This window comes from Staurois parvus, unplaced genomic scaffold (genome assembly GCF_062004578.1).
Source record: "Staurois parvus isolate SC_StPar_1 unplaced genomic scaffold, SC_StPar_1.0 ptg000154l, whole genome shotgun sequence".
NCBI lineage: Eukaryota > Metazoa > Chordata > Amphibia > Anura > Ranidae > Staurois > Staurois parvus.
In genome coordinates this window covers 4,252,662-4,274,762 of record NW_028317950.1, presented here as the reverse complement: position 1 = coordinate 4,274,762, position 22,101 = coordinate 4,252,662, and the positions used below count along the sequence as shown (strand labels likewise).

Here is a 22,101-nt window from a genome sequence, read left to right as displayed (position 1 = left end):
ATCTCCCCCCCCCCGCAGGTCTTTTACACTTTCATTCATGCAACAGATGCATGCGAGGGAATTTTTTTCCATCCACTGCGAATCCTTCCTAGGGGCTACTCGCAGCAACCAGTGATCTGCAGACATTTTTCAGCAATGTCCTTATAAGGATGGACCCCTTTAAGGGAGATGGATGATAAAGGGGTGGAGAGAATAGATGATAGGGAGGGAGAGAGAGCGAGCAAACGGAGAGAGAGAGCTACAGTTTGCTGGCCTGGACTGTAGGGGATGAGAATGTTTTAAATAGCATGGAATATGTTCACACAGTCACACAGCGCTGCATCACTTTAGAAGAGACGCTTTCCTCCAGACACGCCAGGCTAATGCACTATTGATCACAGCCAGGTAGGTCCCCCCGTTTTCTGAACCATTTAAAGGGCAGCCTATTTTTTCTTTTTTTATTGGCTCATTTTATTGATTACTTTCCCAAGATCCCCTGACAAAAATTTTACCCTTCCTTACCCCCCCCCGTCCCCCTCTAATTTATTTTAACCCTTTCAGGGTTCAACGGCATTCTTCACTTTATTTAATTTTTTGCTGGTGACGGGTCATCCCAGAAGTCATCAGATATTTCTCCTTTGACAGCAGAGATGAAAAGGAGGTGGGGGGGGGGGGGGGAGAGTTGGTCTGTGTCTATGGGAAGTTGTAGCAAGGTGCAGCATGCAACACTTGCTTAGTTAGGTGGACGAGATGCCCGTCTCGCTTGCTCGTCAGTGCAATTTTTTTGCATTCTGGGCACATAAGCTTTGGCACCAGTACTGAGCCCAGAAAGTTGGTGCAGCTTTACCTCTACCTTTAATTAAAGAAATGTTGGCAGTTGACGGGATGTTCAAAGCTAAAACCCATTCCGCTATAACTGTATCCAGGAGGCTCACAAAGGGTTAATTAAAGAAATGTTGACCAGGTGTTCAAAGCTAAAACCCATTCCATTATACCTGTATCCAGGAGACTCACAAAGGGTTAATTAAAGAAATGTTGACGGGATGTTCAAAGCTAAAACCCCTTCCACTATACCTGTATCCAGGAGACTCACAAAGGGTTAATTACAGAAATGTTGTCAGGATGTTAAAAGCTAAAACCCATTAAACTATACCTGTATCCAGGAATTAAAGAAATGTTGGCAGTTGACGGGATGTTCAAAGCTAAAACCCATTCCACTATACCTGTTTCCAGGAGACTCAAAAAGGGTTAATTAAAGAAAGGTTGGCAGTTGATGTGTTGTTGTTGAAAGCTAAATCTCATTCCACTTTACTTGTGACCAGGAGACACATAAAGGGTTAATTACAGAAATGTTGGCAGTTGACATGCTGTTGAAAACTAAAGCCTATTATGCTTTACCTGTGGCCAAGATTATTTAAAGGAATGTTGGCAGTTGATGTGTTGTTGAAAGCTAAATCCCATTCCACTGCACTTCTGACCAGGAGACGCGTAAAGGGTTAATTACAGAAATTTTGGCAGTTGATGTGCTGTTGTAAGCTAAAGCCCATTCTGCTTTACCTGTGGCCAGAATTATTTAAAGGAATGTTGGCAGCTGATGTGCTGTTCTAAGCTAATGCCCATTCCTCTTTACCTATGGCCAGAAGACACACAAAGGGGTAATTAAAGAAATTTTGGCAACTGATGTGCTGTTTAAGCTAAAGCTCATTCTGCTTTACCTGTGGCCAGGATTAATTGAAGGAATGTTGGCAGCTGAAATGCTGTTCAAAGCTAAAGCCCATTCTGTTTTACCTGTGGCCAGGAGACACACGAAGGGTTAATTTAAGAAATGTTGGAAGTTGATGTGGTTTTGTAAGATAAAGCCCATTCTGCTTTACCAGTGGCCAGGAGACACATGAAGGGTTAATTACACAAATGTTAGCGCTTGACATTTTGTTGAAAGCTAAAGGCCATTCCACTTTACCTGTGGCCAGTAGACACAAAAAGGGTTAATTAAAGAAATGTTGGCAGTTGACATGCTGTTGTAAGATTGTTGTAAGATAAATCCCATTACGCATTACCTTTGGCCAGAAAACACACAAAGGGTTAATTAAAGAAAGGTTGGCAGCTGACGTGTTGTTGAAAGCTAAAGCCTGTTCCAATTTACCTGTGGCCAGGAGACACACAAAGGGTTAATTACACAAATGCTGGCAGTTGACATTTTGTTGAAAGCTAAAGCCCATTCCCCTTTACCTGTGGCTAGGAGACACCCAAAGGGTTAAATACAGAAAAGTTGGTAGTTGATATGATGTTAAAAGCTAAAGCCGATTCAACTTTACCTGTGGGCAGGGGACACACAAAGGGTTCATTATAGCAATGCTGGCAGTTGATGCGCTGTTGAAAGCTAAAGACCATTCCGCCTTACCTGTGGCCAGGGGACACACGAAGGGTTAATTATAGACATGTTGGCACTTGATGTGCTGTTGAAAGCTAAAGCCCATTCCAGGACTTGATCAGGATGTAACTCTAGGCTGATGTCAGAATGGGTGAATTTGTGGAAGAGATTAATGGCTGCTGCAAATTGCTAATACCAGAGATGACAGCGAGTGATTGAATAGAGTGGCTTCTGATAGCTCCATGCCATTGGGTTGTGCTTCACCAACAACCGCTCTCCTTCAGTGATTTGAGCAACATGCCATAGAAACGTGCTAGGGATTTTACCACCATCACAAAATGCTGCTAAGCCTTGATCGCTGTGCCACAAACCGCTTTCAAATTTTTGAGGGTTTACTTATAACAACCATTTGCAGAGCTATTCGCCTTATGAAACTGCATATACATTCATCATGTGCAAATGGCGGCAAAATGGAATGGTATTAGGCTATTTTCTCTCCAGGTCGAACGTTGATCATTGATGAACCAGGAAAATACCCCATCATGGCCACTAGAGGGAACTGACAATCATAGTAAATATGTATTCATTTCATATGAGATCAGCTGCTCCATCTAGTGGCCATAATGCAGTATCTATCCTATCTATCTATCTATCTATCTATCTATCTATCCTGTCTGTCTGTCTGTTTTATAATAAAATTGCTGCTACAAAATGTTTTGCTGCTACAAGATGCAGCCAGAAATTGATGGTCGTAGTATCCATTCGATCTAAGGTTGACTTCCGGGGTAACCTCAAATATACATCAGTATTACACTGGAGATGGAGGGGAATATTGTGGAAAAAAATTTACCCATCTGACAGCCCAAGGGGGACTCCAGATATGCTTCATTCATAGGTGTGATCTGAATTTTGGTAGCTGTTGCATATAATTTATATAAAAAAAAGCATTTCGATGTTCATCAAACCAAATGATTCCTACCCATCCTTAAGACATGTGACCACGGGTGTCCCTGCCAATCTTTTTTTAGACTTTTCCTTGCTCACGTACATTTTATATCTCAATCATCAAGTCTTTTCAGCATCCTTCAAACTAGAACTCTTATCAAACACGGCTCTACTTCACTTTGGACTATACCATGGCTTTCCAAAAAATGTTTATGATTTAGGAGCACTGAATTTGGGACAAATTAGGACTTGGTCAGCTTGCTGAGTCACTTAAGAGCATCAAAGCATTGTAAACAGGAAATACTGGATGTCCTCTGCTACTCTAATAAACCTAAAATGTATAAATTGACCCTGTCTCTAGGAAAGGAAATAATTTAAATAGAAACAGCCTGTATAACAAGATTACTAATACTTACCAGTCTGGAAGACACTGACTCTAATCTCTATTCTTGCCAAGCAACTGGTTCCCCTAGTCGGCCCTAAATGTGTGCTGTAGTAAAGAAGTGGCTGGTGGGTGAAACACACCTTAAAATGTTGGATACCAGTGGCTGCTATAGCTCTTCAAGATTGGAATGGCCACCCTCCGGATTGGTAAGTCTTTGTAGCCTATTTTACAGGATGCTTTTATTTTACTTTTTTTTTTTAACATAGCAACAGGTTCACTTTGCTAATCTGCAGCGGCTTCAAAATGGGCTGGCCAATGCCTTCCCATGCCACTGGTTTACCAAGGGCAGGTGGTGGCAAAGCACTGGACATAGATTTTCACAGGTTTTCAAAAGATGGACAAAGTCATTACTTGAGTCTAATAGCGTGAGTTTGGCAGCCTACCACAAAATATGGACCCCTTATAGGAGGAGGTTCAAATGAATTGAGAAATCCAAGTGTACTAGGTCACCAAAAGCTCCAAATCTTGAGAGCCCAAAATCTTTAATTGTTCAACTGGCAACAGTAAGAAAAGCAACAAACAATCCAATGATTTTTGGAGACCACAAAAGAAGGGTAGTCCTGATGAATGAAGATTTTGAGGCCCTCTAAATATGTTGGATGTTGTTTGCTTTTCTTGCTGTCACCAGTTGAACAATCAAATATTTTAATTAAATTTTGTTTGGTGCTTTTGTTGACCTACTACATGTGGAGTTCTCAATTCAGCTGAACTTGTTGTTCTAAGGTGTCCCTGTATTGTGGTGAGCTGCCATACCCAAGCCATTACGCTCCAGTAATAACCTTGTCCATCTTTTTTAAACCTGTAAAAATTGGTGTCCAGCTGACCTATGATAATAGTCTTTCCAAACCTAGTTAATTCATATTGTTAAACTGCCCAAAACCTCCTAAACCTAGTTAAATCATACTGTTAAGCCACCCAGAACTGTCAAGAATTTTGTTTGGTGCTTTTGTTGACCTACTACATCTGGAGATCTCAATTCAGTTAAACCTGCTCTTCTAACGGGTCCCTGGGTGTGGTGAGTTGCTGAAACCAAGCCTCAAGTAAAGACTTTATCCGTCTTTTGAAGACCTGTGAAAATAGGTGTTCTACTATGATGGTCTTCCCAAACCATATTGTTAAGCTACCCAGAACTAAAGTCTACATTTTGCTTGGACCTTATTAGGCTCAGTCACACAAAATCTGTTATAAACTTTAGAAGACCCAGTGATGACCTTCTTGAAATTAAAGAATACAGTACTGCAGCTGAACATAAAGCATATTCAACCATATCACCAACACTTCTTATCAAACTCAAGTAGGCCAATATTTTAAAAAAGTGGATGGGAGCACCACACCAGCTTGTATTGTCTTTTGAAAGATTTTATTTTGCAAATGACTATACAAGTTGGTGTGGTGCTCCCATCCTTTTAAAGCATATGTAAGCTCTTCTGGTTTTTCAAAACCTTAGCAAACTCCTCTGGGGGTCCAGAAAAGCCCCACAGTTGCTGGACAGCAGCCTCTAGGACCTCCAACCACCCATTACTTTTTAACACATCTCCATAAGGTTGCATAAGGTTCAGCGCTCCCACATGACAAAGAATATTTTTTAAAAACCTGATCTACCCAATGCAGGACAGTGTTTACATCCCACAGAGTTTCTTTGAAAAACTGCTGTTGGGCCCTGCCCTAGAGAATAATAGGAAGGAGCATGGTAACATCAAAAACAAAAACGTTATTTACTTTATATTCACCTGGTGCTCCTTCCAGTAACACACTTCCTGTCTAAAAGTGACAACACTCACTCAGCACACTGTATCTATGAAGCAGCAATGTTGTCACACTCATCTCCATCACAGTAGATTGTAGCTTGCAGTAGATTGCTCAGAAAGCTGATAACATAGTTTGAGATTTCAGTTCAGTTCTCGGGAAGTTATAAAGACACTGGATTTCTAACAGGATGGACAGGTATTTTCTGTATTTGCAGAAAATATACTTGGCCTGAATATCTACCATATCTAAGGACTAGTAAACTACAATACATTCTTTTTTATTTTCTTGGGTTTAGATGCCCCTTCACATTGATAGTCACTGGAGAAAAACCCCTTTAGATTGGTGACCAGTGTAGTATTGACCCTAATATTGGATATCAGTGGGAACGTGTCTCCTTATTTAGGTGTTCAATGGAAAATGTCTCTTCATGTTGGTGGTAAGTGGAGAAAAGCCCCTTTACATTGGTGACCAGCGTAGAAGTGATCCCTTATATTGAATATCAGTGGGAACTTGCTTCCTTATATAGGTAGTAAATGGAAAATGTCACCTCATGTTGGTGGTCATTGGAGAAAAGCCCTTTTACGTTGGTGATCAGTGTAGAATTGACCCCCTTATATTGGATGTCATTGGGAATTAGCCTCTTTACGCTGTTCATCAATGGAAAATATTCCCTCAAGTTGGTGGTCAGTGAATAAAAGTCCCTTTTACACTGTTGACCAGTGTAGAACTAATCCCTAATATTTTATTTCACTGGGAACTTGCCTCCTTACTTTAGGGCCGATGGAAAATGCATCCTCACCTTGATGGTGAATCGAAAAAACACCCTTTACATTGGTGACCAGTGTAGAATGAACAATTACTATTGCAAGTCAGTAGGAATGTATCTATTTACATTGGTGGTCAATGGAAAATGTCCCCTCATGATGGTGATCAACAGAGGAAATCTCCTTTACATTGGAGATCAGTACAAAAGTGACCCCTTATTTTGGATGTCATTGGGAAGTAGCCTCCTTACATTGGTGGTCAGTGTAGGTGGAAGATCAATCAGCCACTATCTACTGCTCAAAGAATTTCTAGCAATCTCTGGAGGAACCTTAGTTGACAAAGTCTGTTTCATAAAGTAGGGGCAGTTGGGAATCTTTAGTATTTTTAATTGTTTTTGTGCCACTGGAAGCCCCATACCAGAAATGATAGCGGTGGCCTGCATGAATCTGCTGTGTAGAGCAGTGTTTTCTCTAGGAAAGGCAAGTATTTTAGCCCTTCCATTAATTTTTATGTATTTAGCCTAGCAAGAATGTTACCAGAATGTTAATAGCACTTCAGTACAGGTTTCCTTTAATAGGCACATACCATACCAAAGAATGAACATATATCATGTGCTATGATGAACTGTATTTCCCATGGTGCTTAGCTTTTGCTGAGAATTGGTTGCATGTCAGCTGGAATTTAATGCCTAGTTTTCTCCCCATCCAAAGACCTTCATTTCATGGAAGAGCTATACATATTTTACTTTCCTTTGTGTTGTCTCATATCGCAAATACACTGGGCGCTGCTAGCAAGACACAAGCTGATGTCTGGTGCCTCTGCTCACTTCTTCGCTGGAATGCTAGGCAGTTATATTTTTATCTTCAGGTCCAGGAAGCGAGACAATTATTTTACCCTGATTGTACAGAGAGGGCACAGGAGAAATATGAACAAGAGGTGAACGCACTGAAAGAGCAGTGCTGTCTCTTTGCTGCAATATATACAGAGCCAGCAGAAATATATATATTCCATTATAGACATGAAGTACTGTAAGATGATCATAGTGTTATAGAGCAGAAGAACGGTGGGTGGTGTAGGTGAGGTGCTGAAGAACCATGGTAGTGAAGGTGAGGCACTGAAGAACAATTGTGGTGAGCTGAAGAACGATAGGTGGTGTAGGGTGAGGCCCTGGATTCAGATCTTTAAATCATCTTTAACTGAACCTAGAGGCTTGATTTTGGCAGATCTCCACAAAACAGGGGCTCACTAGAGAAATAGGGATCACCCAAACTGAGCAATCCACATGTAAATAAACCAAAAAGAGTGCCAAACAGTCATCTCTTGCCAACAGGAGAACAAAGACAGCCAAAGCAGTTTGATGGACAAAAATGTCCCTTCATCAGGTTCAGAATATGTCTCTTCATGTTAGTGGTCAGTGGAGAAAAGCCCCTTTACACTGCCGACCAGTGTGGAACTGACCCCTAGTATTGGTTGTCAGTGGGAACTTGCCTCCTTACATTGGTAGCCAACGGAAAATGTCCCCTCATTATGGTGGTCAGCCATTTACATTGAAGATCATTGCAGAAGCGACCCTTATATTGGATGTTATTGGGAAGAGGCCTCCTTACATTGGTGGTCAGTATAGGTGGAAGCTTAATCTGCACTGTTTACTGCTCAAGGAACCCCTAGCAACCTCTGGGGAACCCTAGTCCAGTTCTGTTTCATACAATAGAGATAGTAGGGAAACTTTAGTATTTTTTTTTCTTTTTTTTGCAGCTTGGAGGCTTGAATTTGGTAGCTCTCCACAAAGCAGGATACTCACTAGAGAAATGGGGGTCACCCAAAATGAGAAATCCACAAGTAGATAAACAAAAAAGAGTGCAAAATAGTCATCTCTTGACAAATGGAGAACAATGGCAGCCAGTGTATTTGGGTGGACAAAAATTCCTGTTCATCAGGAATGTCCCCTCATGTTGGTGATCAGTGGAGAAAAGCCCCTTTACACTGGTGACCAGTATAGAACTGACCCCTAATATTAGATGTCAGTAGGAACTTGCCTCCTTACATTGGTGGCCAAAGGAAAATTCATCGTTACCTTGATGGTGAGTGGAGAAAAGACCCTTTATATTGGTGACCTTTGTGGAATGGACAATTAGTTTTAGACGTTAGTGGGAATTTGCCTCCTTACATTGGTAGTCAGTGGAAAATGTCCCCTCATGAAGGTGGTCAGCAGAAAAAAAAAAACCCTTTACATTGGAAATCAAAGTAGAAGTGACCCCTTATATTGGATGTCATTGGGAAGTAGCCTCCTTACATTGGTGGTCAGTATAAGTGGAAAATCAATTTACCACTGTTTATTACTCAAGAAACACCTAGCAAACCTAGTTGAGAAAGTGTGTTTCAGACAATAGAGGTAGTAAAGAAACTTTAGTATTTTTTTTTTGTGACTTATAGGCTTGGCTTTGGCAGCTCTCCACAAAGCAAGTGACTCACTAGAGAAACAGGGGTCACCCAAAATGAGAAATCCACATGTACATAAACTAAAAAGATTGCCAAACGGTAATTTCTTGAGCCCAAAATCTTTTCTTGGTATCACAAGTGACAACAGCAGAACAAAGGCACTCAACGCATTTTGGTGGAGAAAAATGTGCCTTCAACAGGTGGTCAATAGAAGATGTCCTCTAACATTGGTGGTCAGTGGAGAAAAGCCTTTTTACATTACACCCGCTGTAATGCATCACAACAGCTGCTGTAATGCATCACAACAGCTGCTGCTGTAATGATGCAGCCCAACAATTTTTCTCCTGGATCCTTTGATTTTTCATTGGAACAATGTTTGGCAGAAGGGGCACCCACTATAGCTTAGGTGTACACCATGAATGTATCAGGAACACAAGCAAAACTGCGCCCTGACTTGCACAGAAGCATGCTGCCCTGTAGTAGATTTGTGGCAGTGCCATTAATGGCAGCACCATGCATCTGCTAAAGTGTGCAGTTTTGCACGTGCCAAGACCCATGGTGCCATAGCACTATGCGGTTTGATACAGAGCAATTTTGGAAGAGGTTTGGGGATTTCTTTTCCATGTTTATTCTGCATAGTGAAGCCCACTGAAATTAAAGGGCTGCCCTATGCAATGACACGTGTACATGCACAAAGTACGCTGGAAATGCATGCGCTCGTGATCGCATCTATATGGCATGAACCTAGCCCAAGTGAATTATGGCCAGTTCATCAAGAACCAGCCAAAATTCTATCATGTGTATGTCCAGCTTAACACTAGATACAAAATGAGAAAGGCCACAAATATTTAGATGGAGGCAGAACTCAGTCCCTTCAAACATCTGAGAACCTAACAAGACATTTTTGCCCATTGGACTTTTAATAAGTTGTGCCCAACAAAATGAATAACACTTTGCTTAAAAAAGTAAAAAATGTTATGCTCGTCGCATACTTCTCTTTCATATGTTGTTCAATGGGAGCGCTACCTGGGAGTGGCTGTGGATCCGGAGGACTGGAATAAGGCCTGGTCACTCATAGCTAAATGCTCATTTAATACGACCACGCTGGAGGCAGCCTATAAGGTATTGTTTCATTGGTATTGAGTTCCGGCTCGTTTCGCCCAGGCTAACCCTGCCTGTAGTGATCGATGTTTCCGGGGTTGTGGCCATTGTGAAGATGTATTGCATATCTGGTGGTCATGCCCGAGACTGTTTCGTTTTTGGTCTCGTGTGTTTGGCCTCATTTTCACCTTGTTCCATCTCTCCATACGCCGGGATGCTCGGTATGCCTTGCTTCATTGCCCCATACCGGGCCTCTTGGCTCACCAGCAGAAGTTGGCTTCCTATTTGTTTTTATCGGCCACTAGAACAATTGCTCAGGCCTGGAAGAGTCCGTTTGTCCCTCTTCAGGGGGTGTGGGATCGTATGACCACTATGATGCTCAACGAACAGATATCGAGTATCTGCAACAACTCCCAACGTAAATTTTTGAAAATATGGGAGCCGTGGTTGCAATATGCCTTTCCCACGCTCCCCCCCGGCTAGTCTGGGGATGTAATGGCATTCAGTATTGGCGCTCTTGGACCCCTGCTCTTTGTTTTTTTTTTTTTTTTCCTTTCTCTCTTTCTCTATTTGTTTTTGGTGTGACAGTGGATAGCTGCCTTTAGTTCTTACAGTCGGAGTTACGTTAATGTTATCGTAACTTATGTGCCATTGATAGCCCCTGCGTGGGCGTACCTTTTGCCCTGTTGACGTTAGAGCACTGTTTTTTCTATTTTGCATTTTTTATCTGTGCAATTGATAGCCCCTGCTTTGTTGCCTCTATTTTATACTGTTTAAAATTAATAAAAAACATTGAAATATAAAAAAGTAAATATTTTTACATATTCAATTTAAAATCTTGCACAAGCACGTGTCATGACATATAGTGCATCCAGAAAGTATTCACAGCGCTTAACGTTTGCCACATTTTGTTATGTTACAGCTTTATTCCAAAATGGATTAAATTCATTTTTTTCCTCAACATTCTACAAACAATATCCCATAATGACAACTTGAAAGACCAATTACAGCCCCAAATCATTTTGAATATGGTGCTACAAGTTTGGCACACCTATTTTTGGGCAATTTCTCCCATTCTTCTTTGCAGCACCTCTCGAGCTCTATCAGGTTGGATAGGGAGCGTCGGTGCACAGACTCTCTCAAGAGATGTTCAATTGGGTTCAAATCTGGGCTCTGGCTGGGCCACTCCAGGACATTCACATAGTTGGCTCGTAGCCTCTCCTTTGTAATGTGGGCTGTGTGCTTAGGCTCATTGTTCTGTTGAAAGATGAACCGTCACCCCAGTCTAAGGTCCAGAACGCTCTGGAACAGGTTTTCACCAAGGATGTCTCTGTACATTGCTGTATTCATCTTTCCTTCGATCCTGACTAGCCTCCCAGTTCCTGCCGCTGAAAAACAACACCAACAGCAGGATTCTGCCACCACCATGCTTCACTGTAGGGATGGTATTGGCCAGGTGGTGAGCGGTGCCTGGTTTCCTCTAGACATGACGCTTGGCATTCAGGCCAAAGAGTTCAATTTTTGTTTCATCAGACCAAAGAGTTTTGTTTCTCATGGTCTGTGACTCCCTCAGGTGCCTTTTGGCAAACTCTAGGCAGGCTGCCCTTTGCCTTTTACTGAGGAGTGGCTTCCGTCTGGCCACTCTACCATACAGGCCTCATTATGGACTGCTGCACAGATGGTTGTTCTTTTGGAAGGTTCTGCTCTCTCCAAACAGAAACGCTGGAGCTCTTTCAGAGTGACCATCGGGTGCATGGTTACCTCCCTGGCTAAGGCTCTTCTCCCTCGATCGCTCATTTTGTCCGGTTGTCCTGCTCTAGGAAGATCCTGGTGGTTCCAAACTTCTTCCATTTACAGATGACAGAGGCCACTCTGCTCATTGGTACCTTCAATGCTGCAGAAATTTTTCTGTACCCTTCCCCAGATCTGTGCCTTGAAACAATCCTGTTTTGGAGGTCTACAGACAATTGATTGGACTTCATGGCTTGGTTTGTGCTCTGACATGCACTGTTACCTGTGAGACCTTTATATAGACAGGTTTATGCCTTTCCTAATCGTGTCCAATCAACTGAATTTCCCACAGGTGGACTCCAATCAAGTTGTGGAAACATCTCAAGGATGATCAGTGGGAACAGGATGCACCAGAGCTCAATACTTGCACTGTACACATTAAATCCATGTGTTGATACACATTAATTGGATATACACAATATACAGGTGGTTGAAAGAGATGCACATTTGGACTAAAATCTGAACATGGTTTGTAGAACAGCGCCCACTTCTTCAGGAGACAGACAAATTGTTTTGTGGAGAAATCATGAGAAAACCAAAACAAATTGTTATTTTATTATTTATTTAAGATTTTTTGGTTTTAGTTTTCTCATGTTCTCTCCACAGATACGCACAAAAAAAAAAATGTGTCTGTCTCCTGAAGAAGTGGGCTCTTTTCCACAAAACGCGTTGAGATTTTAGTCCAAATGTGCATCTCTTTCAACCGTGTGTATATTGTTGCATATCTCCAATTTAATGTATCAATCAACCTTTCCCAGATTACATGGTGCTGACAGTCTGATACTAGGAGCTTCCTGACAGGAGCAGAGAATAGAGCAAGCAAACTGATAACCTTTTTTTTATTATGTCCACCGGGTGTCCACATGCTAGAGACAAGTCAGTGACCAATCAGTGTCATTTAACTGTAGTGGAGAAAAGTGAGGTCACCAACCTTGGCAGTGCAGCCTAATGGGGTTTTCTTGGATCACAAGGCAGACAGTTAATGAACATGTTTTCCTGCAGTTCAGATGTAAATCCCTTTTGAAATGACAGAACTCGTTGCTTTGTAGCAGAAGACCGCTGATCATTATTCAAGCGTGGCCATGCCCATAGTGAATTATGTATGACATGGTGACATCAATTCGGGCAATGTTAGATTTATGGAAACATTTTATCTACGAGCTGCTCCAGTTCTATGTATTCTCCTCGTCAATATATTCCATTTAATAGTTTACTATTCTTTTAAAGAATGTTACAGGTCTAAATTAATTAAAGGGTGTACTATAAAACACTTCATGAAATGCTCACAATTAGAGATGAGCGAATCGAACCAGGCGAACCGGAATTCGATACGAATTTCAGGAAAAATTTGATTCGCGTCGAATCCGAATATTTGCCTACTTCGGGTGCGCGAATCGGATTTTTCCCGATCAGCCGGCAAAAGTGTCCCTGCAGAGAGCTCCGCTATTTCTGACAGTTCTCTGACAGAAGGAACACATGTACAGCGGTTGAAACATTGTATCTATTTGTTTCCATTTAGGATACAGATGTTTTTATTCGGAACAGATGTTTCAACCGCTGTACATGTGAAGGAGCTGTCAGAGAACTGTCAGAAATAGAGGAACTCTGCAGATACACTTTTTGCCGGTTTGGAATTCTTATTTTCATCCTACTTCTTCTTCTTCTTCATCCTCATCCTCAGAAGAAGAGGAAGAGGATGAGGATGAAGAAGAAGAAGTAGGATGAAAATAAGAATAATTCCAAGCCGGCAAAAAGTGTATCTGCAGAGCTCCTCTAAGTGTATCTGCAGAATAGAGGAGCTCTGCAGATACACTTTTTGCCGGTTTGGAATTCTTATTTTCATCCTACTTCTTCTTCTTCTTCATCCTCATCCTCAGAAGAAGAGGAAGAGGATGAGGATGAAGAAGAAGAAGTAGGATGAAAATAAGAATAATTCCAAGCCGGCAAAAAGTGTATCTGCAGAGCTCCTCTAAGTGTATCTGCAGAATAGAGGAGCTCTACAGATACACTTTTTGCCGGCTTGGAATTATTCTTATTTTCATCCTACTTCTTCTTCTTCTTCATCCTCATCCTCAGAAGAAGAAGAAGAGGATGAGGATGAAGAAGAAGTAGGATGAAAATAAGAATAATTCCAAGCCGGCAAAAAGTGTATCTGCAGAGCTCCTCTAAGTGTATCTACAGAATAGAGGAGCTCTGCAGATACACTTTTTGCCGGCTTGGAATTATTCTTATTTTCATCCTACTTCTTCTTCTTCATCCTCATCCTCAGAAGAAGAAGATGATGATGAGGATGAGGATGAAGAAGAAGAAGAAGTAGGATGAAAATAAGAATAATTCCAAGACGGCAAAAAGTGTATCTGCAGAGCTCCGCTAAGTGTATCTGCAGAGCTCCGCTATTTCTGACAGTTCTGTGACATTCACTCCATACAGCGGTTGAAACATTGTATCTATTTGTTTCCATAAATGGATCCATTTATGGAAACAAATAGATACAATGTTTCAACCGCTGTATGGAGTGAATGTCACAGAACTGTCAGAAATAGCCTAAGAAATAGCGGAGCTCTGCAGATACACTTTTTGCCGGCTTGGAATTCTACTTCTTCTCATCCTTCTCATCCTTCTCCTTCTTCTCATCCTTCTCCTTCTTCTCATCCTTCTCATTCTTCTCCTTCTCCTCCTCCTCCTTCTCCTTCTCCTCATCCTCATCCTTCTCCTCATCCTCATCCTTCTCCTCATCCTCATCCTTCTCCTCATCCTCATCCTTCTCCTCATCCTTCTCCTTCTTCTCATCCTTCTCCTTCTTCTCCTTCTCCTTCTTCTCCTCCTTCTCCTTCTTCTCCTTCTCCTCATCCTCATCCTTCTCATCCTCATCCTTCTCCTCATCCTTCTCCTTCTCCTCATCCTTCTCCTTCTCCTCATCCTTCTCCTCATCCTTCTCCTTCCTCATCTCTAAGGGCATTTAAATTAAAGGTACAGTGTTCTGCACTAATTTAAAGGCTCTCTGAAGCCTAGAAGCCCTTTTTATAAGTTAACTTCGTAGCGAATAAATTCGCATCGAATTTCTTCCTGAAATTCGGCGAATCAGCCGAATCGAATTTTTGAATAATTCGCTCATCTCTACTCACAATATACATGGCTGGGGCTCACTCCTTCAAGATCTCGATAGACTGGCCTGCAGAAGATGGGGTGGGCCATTACTAACCTCTTGCCACCCACAAAACCTATATGTGTGGTGGCAAAGAGGGTGGGCTTCCATACCTACACACCGCACATACAGTATCTCACAGAAGTGAGTCCACCCCTCACATTTTTGTAAATATTTGATTCTATCTTTTCATGTGACAACACTGAAGAAATGACACTTTGCTACAATGTGACGTAGTGAGTGTACAGCTTGTATAACATGTAAATTTGCTGTCCCCTCAAAATAACTCAACACACAGCCATTAATGTCTAAACCTCTGGCAACAAATGTGAGTACACCCCTAAGTGACAAGGTCCAAATTGGGCCCCAAGTGTCAAAATTTTGTTTGGCCCCCATTATTTTCCAGCACTGCCGTAACCCTCTTGGGCATGGAGTTCACCAGAGCTTCACAGGTTACCACTGGAGTCCTCTTCCACTCCTCCATGATGACATCACGGAGCTGGTGGATGTTAGAGACCTTGCGCTCCTCCACCTTCCGTTTGAGGATGCCTCACAGATGCTCAATAGGGTTTAGGTCTGGAGACATGCTTGGCCAGTCCATCGCCTTTACCTTCAGCTTCTTTAGCAAGACAGAGGTCGTCTTGGAAGTGTGTTTGGGGTCATTATCATGTTGGAATACTACCCTGTGGCCCAGTCTCCAAAGGTAGGGGATCATGCTCTGTTTTAGTATGTCACGTACAGAGCCTTCTATACTGAGAGTGTGTTCTTTGATCACCCCCAACACTTTGCCTGGGTTGAAGGATACAGCTCCTGGCCTCTTCAAATGATCAGAAGCTGTCAGGACTGGTTCATGTGACTATTGTCACAGCCAGTCAACTGATTCTTCCTGCTTCCCCCCCTCCCGGGCGTAAAGATCCAGATAAAGGTACTCTGGGGCTGGGCAGGAAGGGGTTGAAGTCCAATTGAAGCTGCTGTTTAAATCAGCTAAATGTGTTTTAAGTGCACCAAAACAAAGGGGTTTCAATGTCTTACAGTTCAGTTTTTTCTAAAGCAGCCACAAATGGAGTAGAAAAGCCCACCCTCTGCCAGAAACTCCATAATGGGACCCTTGGTCTTTATGGGGAAGCAGTAGTCTCCCTGCAGAGGTCCAACACACCCTCTAATGCAGTGTTTCTCAACTCCAGTCCTCATGGACCCCCAACAGGTCATGTTTTCAGGATTTCCCTCAGATGAAACAGCTGTGGTAATTACTAAGGCAGTGAAACTGATCAAATCACCTGTGCAAAATAATGGAAATCCTGAAAACATGACCTGTTGGGGGTCCATGAGGACTGGAGTTGAGAAACACTGCTCTAATGAGTCAGACCTGTATATATGAAAACAGCAAAGCTCTGACTGAGAAGGGGGTGCATCAAACCTCTGCAGAGGAACCACTGCTTCCCCCACCGAACGCAAGGGTTCTTCTTTGCAGCTGCTGGCAGGGGAAGGGTTTTTCTACTCAGCCAATCAGTTCATGCTCTGAAAAAAGATATGAGGAAAAAGCAGAGTGAAAGAAAGATGAGCTCATTGCTGTGCTGCTTTTCCTTTCACTGTCCAGTCACAGGCTGGGGTGGGTTTAAAATCACCTGGGCTCAGAAGAAGTGGATTAAACAACCATGAGGGCATCTAGTGGTAAAAAAAAACTGCAGGGGAAATCTCTGGATTGAAGGTGAATGTTGAAAAAAATATTGCTTTATTTTAGCTTTTATTTTTTTAATCTACTGTTCTGCTTGAACAATCCATACAGTGTGTTGCTATAACCCTCTCATGGATTGCCAAAAGAAATATAAATATTGAAAATATATATTGAGAATTTGATGACTGAAATCTTCAAACCCTCTTCGTTTCACCCAACACAGGAACACTTGTTTGGGTGGCATTCATCTTTAAAGCTGGAATCCTGGCACAAATTATTTCATTCAATCTATTCCTGAATAGTCACAGCGTGTGCATCAAATGCCTTTGCAGACCTAGTTATTACCTTGTAAAAAACAAAACAAAAAAAAAACAGTGACCTCAAAACTGAGGTGTGCATAGCTTGTACAGAGAGAAGAGCTGTGGGATGGGCCTAGTAGCCCACATGGAAGAAAAAGATATTTTAAATATATTTTTTAAATATTCTTCCCAAATATATTGACATATATTTGAAATACTACAATTTTGGCCATATTCAGTATATTTCTAAATATAGTTCAATACATATATATACTGTATGTTGTGTGGGGTTAGCTCAGGTGGGGGATCTCCTTCCCTGGGACAAAGGTAGACCGCACAGCAGGCTTTCATCAAAATCTGACTGGTTGTCAGCTTTATTTAAAAGGTTCGCAGAAAATAAACAAAACATGAAAATAAACCCTTGCCATCCAGGCACTAACTAAACAAAAGGCATTTCCTCTCTCAGAGGTGAAGGGCTTCTCCCTGCCACCGAAATAAAACAAAAGCAAACCTTTTCTTGTAGGTATAGTACACACACAGCTCTCTCAGAATACCTCTCTGAGTCCCAGGCCACGAGCAACTCCTTGCTCCAGCCCTGCCTTATTTATACCACCTGTTGGTGGACATCAGTGGAGCCCAAACTCTGGTCCGGAACAACCTGCTTAACTGTGGCCCCGAAAACCCGGAGTGGACTCCACCTAAATGGTCAGGTATGAGCATATGCGAGGTGACACATAGCGTCCCTCTATCACCTCGCCGTTCATCCTGTCACAGTTGAAATGCGAAATATTTTTATTACAAAATATATGAAAAATATTTTAAAAAATACATTTAATCTACATTTTTGGAATGCATTTACAAATATATGTAAAAATATATCTGTAGAATATATTTAAAAGAAATACATTTTTAAAAATATTTTTCATATATTTTGTAATATATAAAAAAAGCATTTCAACATGCTATATATATATATATATATATATATATGTAATGAAATATATTTTTAAATATATTGAATATGGCCAAAATGGTAGTATTTCAAATATATATCAATATATTTGGGAAGAATATTTTTAAAATATATTTCAAATATCTTTTTCTTCCATGTGGGTAGGTCTGCCCACTACAGGCTGCCAGCAGAAACTACAGGAGGGGGTGGAGAAAAGACTGGTTACCCTGCACAAATAGAGAGAGAGAGCAGCAGTGATTGGTCTTTATTGCAGGAAGAGATAAAGTTTCATATTGCATCAAAGCTGAACTCGGGATAAGTGAATATTGTCAAAATACAAGAGTCAAGTGTATTCTTACTGGAATCCGGGGGGTCTATGTATAAAACATTCTTTGCCCGAATGTCAAAAGCATTGGTGTGAGTTGAACAAAGTGCCACCATCCTTTTTCTAATAGATTAATTCCTGATTCATCACCTCCATCTAGTGGCCAAATGTGGTATAGTTTTTCATTGAGGTTTTTTGAAAAACGATACCGCATTTTGGCCAATAGATGGGGCTAATGATACAGGCATTGATCTCTTCCACAAATTACGGTGACATTTCGTTCAGCTCGCACCAATGCTTCTGACATTTGGGCAAAGAATGTTTTATCAATAGACCCCCGAGATTCCAGTAAGAATACACAGGACTCTTGTATTTTGACAATAGTTGCTTATCCCGAGTTCAGCTTTGATTTGTACCCATTTGGTGGGAATCTCCTATTACAGAAAATGTAATACATTGTAGATTGCATTAAAACAAAACTGTCACGATGGAGAAATTGCATCACTGGAGATAATAAATAAGACTTTTTTCTGCCTCATTCCTTTAGAGATGGATTCTAGCATTCATGTCTGTTATGGAAGCAGCCAACAGTGATAAATGACTACGTCTCCCTGGGTCCCATTAATTAAACATAGAGAATTGGGAGCGGGTCTCGCCATTCAGAGGTGTGTATCTGATGCCGAACACGGCTTGTTGGACAGGTACATTAACGGCGCTGTTCTGTGTGACGTCTAATGGGAGGCAGAGATGGAGCAGGACAGTCTTGTATCTCTACAGACTATCAGGGGAGACTGTCTGCTGTGCAGAGGCATTGACTAAATGAACTGATTTTTACTGGGAGCAGATTTGGATCTGCAGATCTTTCATTATGGTTTACTTACAGCTGAACTCTATGCAGATAAAAAACACACAAATGAATAGAGCTTTATAATTAACCACCCAATTCTGACACTGATAACCCCCAAACAGGGGCGGACTGACCATTTGGAAACTCGGCCCGAGAGCCCGGGGTCAGTAGGGGGCCTCATGAGATGCCCCTGGTACATAGGTTCATGGTTCATAGGCTTTTTTGAGTTTGGGCAAGGACACAGGGGCCCCATGATCCCCTATTGCCCGGGGGCCCCACGAGTTGTCAGTCCGCCCCCAAACATTAGATTTTTTTCAGCAGATGCCCTAGAGCAGTGGTCTCCAAACTGTGGCTCGGGGGCTGGATGTGGCCCTCTGCTTACCTTTATCTGGCCCATGGGGCACTATTCCTACCACTGATATTAACAATGGGGTATTATTTCTCCCACTGACCCTAAAAATGGGGCACTATTCCTCTACTGACACCAATGATGGGTCATTATTCCTCCCACTGATATCAATGATGGGGCACTTTTCTTCTACTGACACCACTGACTGGGCATTAATACCCCAATGACACCACTGATGGGGCACTATTCCTCCCACAGAAACAAAAACTGTGGCACTATTCCTCCCACTGATACCAATGATGGGACACTATTCCTCCCACTGAAACCAATGATGGGACACTATTCCTCCCACTGAAACCAATGATGGGCACTATTCCCCCCACTGACACCAATGGTGGGACACTATTCTTCCCACTGAAACCAATGATGGGACACTATTCCTCCCACTGAAACCAATGATGGGGCACTATTCCCCCCACTGATATCAATGATGGGGCACTTTTCTTCTACTGACACCACTGACGGGGCATTATTCTCCCAATGACACCACTGATGAGGCACTATTCCTCCCACTGACACCAATGATGGGACAGTATTCCTCCCACTGAAACCAATGATGGGCACTATTCCACCCATTGATACCAATGATGGGACACTAGTCCTTCTACTGATACCAATGATGGGGCACTATTTCTCCCACTGAAACCAATGACGGGGCACTATTCCCCCTACTGACACCAATGGTGTGGCACTATTCCTCCCACTGACACCAATGATGGGACACTATGGTGGAGAAGGATCTGGGGGTTCTGGTAGATCACAAGCTTAATAATGGCATGCAATGCCAAGCTACAGCTTCTAAAGCGAGCAAAATCCTATCTTGTATTAAAAGAGGTATAGACTCCAGAGAGAGATACATCATATTACCCCTGTACAAATCATTAGCAAGACCTCATCTGGAATAGGCAGTTTAGTTTTGGGCACCAATTCACAAAAAGAACATTGGGGAACTGGAGAAAGTGCAGAGAAGGGCAACAAAACTAGTGCTAGTGATCATACCCTACTGGCCTAGGAAGCCCTGCTATCCACTTCTCCAGTTCATCTCCTGCGAACCCCTGTCCCTGCCAAGCCAGATGGTCTTTATCCAGATTTCGAGCACCTGACTGAAGGTGGGGAGATTAAGAGGAAGAGACTGGAAACGCTACACTCGATTCTGAAACACCTTACTAAAGGCAAGGAAATTCTTGATAATTACCACATATCATTGCATCAGGGCTAAGTATTTGGCATTTACTACTAGGAAAGAGTTTGACCCAGTTCACCCTGAAACTACAGTTACTGGACTTTTCATAGTCAGCAGCTGCCTTTGACCTGAACCTCAGTTCTATTAAAGTCCAAATGTCAGCTGTCTAGGAGCGTACTGATCAAAGATGGGCACTTGATCCTCTTGTGTAACCATTTCTCACTTTAAATAACAGTACTGAAGATCCGGCCTCCTTGTAGAAACCTATTTCCTCAAATGAACTTGTTGAGGGTTCTGACTATGCTTGCCAGTCAACGTTTTCTCCCACTTGAAGAAGTGGGAGCTAATGTTGAAAATTGCTTTCCTAGTAGTAATCACTTTGACCAGAAGGGTCTCAAAACCCAATGCACTGGTGCATGGGTGTTCACCTCCTTACATAAACTTCTTTAAGGACAGAGTAATTCTTCATCCTATCATTCATTTTGTATCCAAAGTCACCTCCTCTAACCCTGATATACACGCCTCAGACTATTTATGGGCTCTCTTACCACCTACCGGGCAAACCTCCCCAGGGATTGGCTGTCCCATAAATATTCGAGGTGCAAACTCTGTTCTTCCTCCAACTATGATTCTAGAATCCTCTAGAAGAAGGTGAAGTAACAGAGCAGCAACCTGTGCAACACTGAGCAGCCCTAATTAATCATCCCCTGCTCCTCTGATTAAAGGGGAGCTAGACTAAATTTACCTAGCAGCCTACTCTGTACTAGGAGGGTGTTACATGAGCTTTCTGGTTTAGGACAGCTACTTATTCTCTGGAATTGTTTCTTAAAGAGAACCCTTCCATCCCAACAGAAGATGGCTTCCTAATAGGTATGAATGGGGTTTTTCTGTGTATGCACAGACATATAAAAATTACATATAGATGGTGCCAGGATAGAGTAGTACTGCAAATGATTTTATTTGTATATAAAGTACAGCAAAATGTTAATAATGTGGGGCTGGCGACTTCATTGGATTTTCTTGCACGGTCAGTACTGCTGTTATTTACATTTTGTTGTGCTTTATATACAAATAAAATCATTAGCAGTACTACTCTATCCTGGCATCCTTTCTTTTGGGGGGCTCTTGTTGTGAGTCCCACTACACAGTATACTCATCTATACGAGAGGTGTAGCGTGCCAGTGATGATCCAGGAGCGGGTCCTTTCCTTGGGATTGATGTATTCCCTGATGATCCAGCCGACTTCATGAGAGATATATATTTTTATGCGCTATAAAATTGCGCATCTGGTGAGTGCGTGATTTTATCATTTGTGTCACACCAGAAGAATTCTGCATGATCACCTGGATTATGAGTTTCACGTTTTCAAAAAGACGTTTTCACTTATACGCACCTGTGATCACTTTATTATTATAGGTTTTATGCATATCTGATGCACAGTGTCACTTTGTATCAGCACTTTTCAGTTCATATCCTATATGTATTTAATTCATACCTTGATATATAGTGCTTATCTTTATGTTTGCTATTTCTTTGTTATATATTGCTATTGTCCCAGCGCTGCACCATCTATATTTAATTTTTATATTTTGAAGGAGTATTTGGTATCTCTTTGGTGTATTCAGCAGCTTATCAATTAGCACTCACTTTCACAATTTTTTTTGATTGTATGCACAGACAA

At 41.9% G+C, this 22,101-nt stretch overlaps 1 protein-coding gene across 1 annotated transcript in view; it reads left to right on the top strand.

The window, feature by feature from the left end:
- The first annotated feature begins 213 nt into the window (after positions 1-213).
- The window catches only part of PNCK (pregnancy up-regulated nonubiquitous CaM kinase), a 166,626-nt gene continuing 144,738 nt past the window's right edge, over positions 214-22,101 (top strand). The window contains exon 1 of the mRNA XM_089674941.1: positions 214-384. The gene's annotated coding sequence lies outside the window, so the exon portion shown is untranslated. The remainder of the gene's footprint in view (positions 385-22,101) is intronic.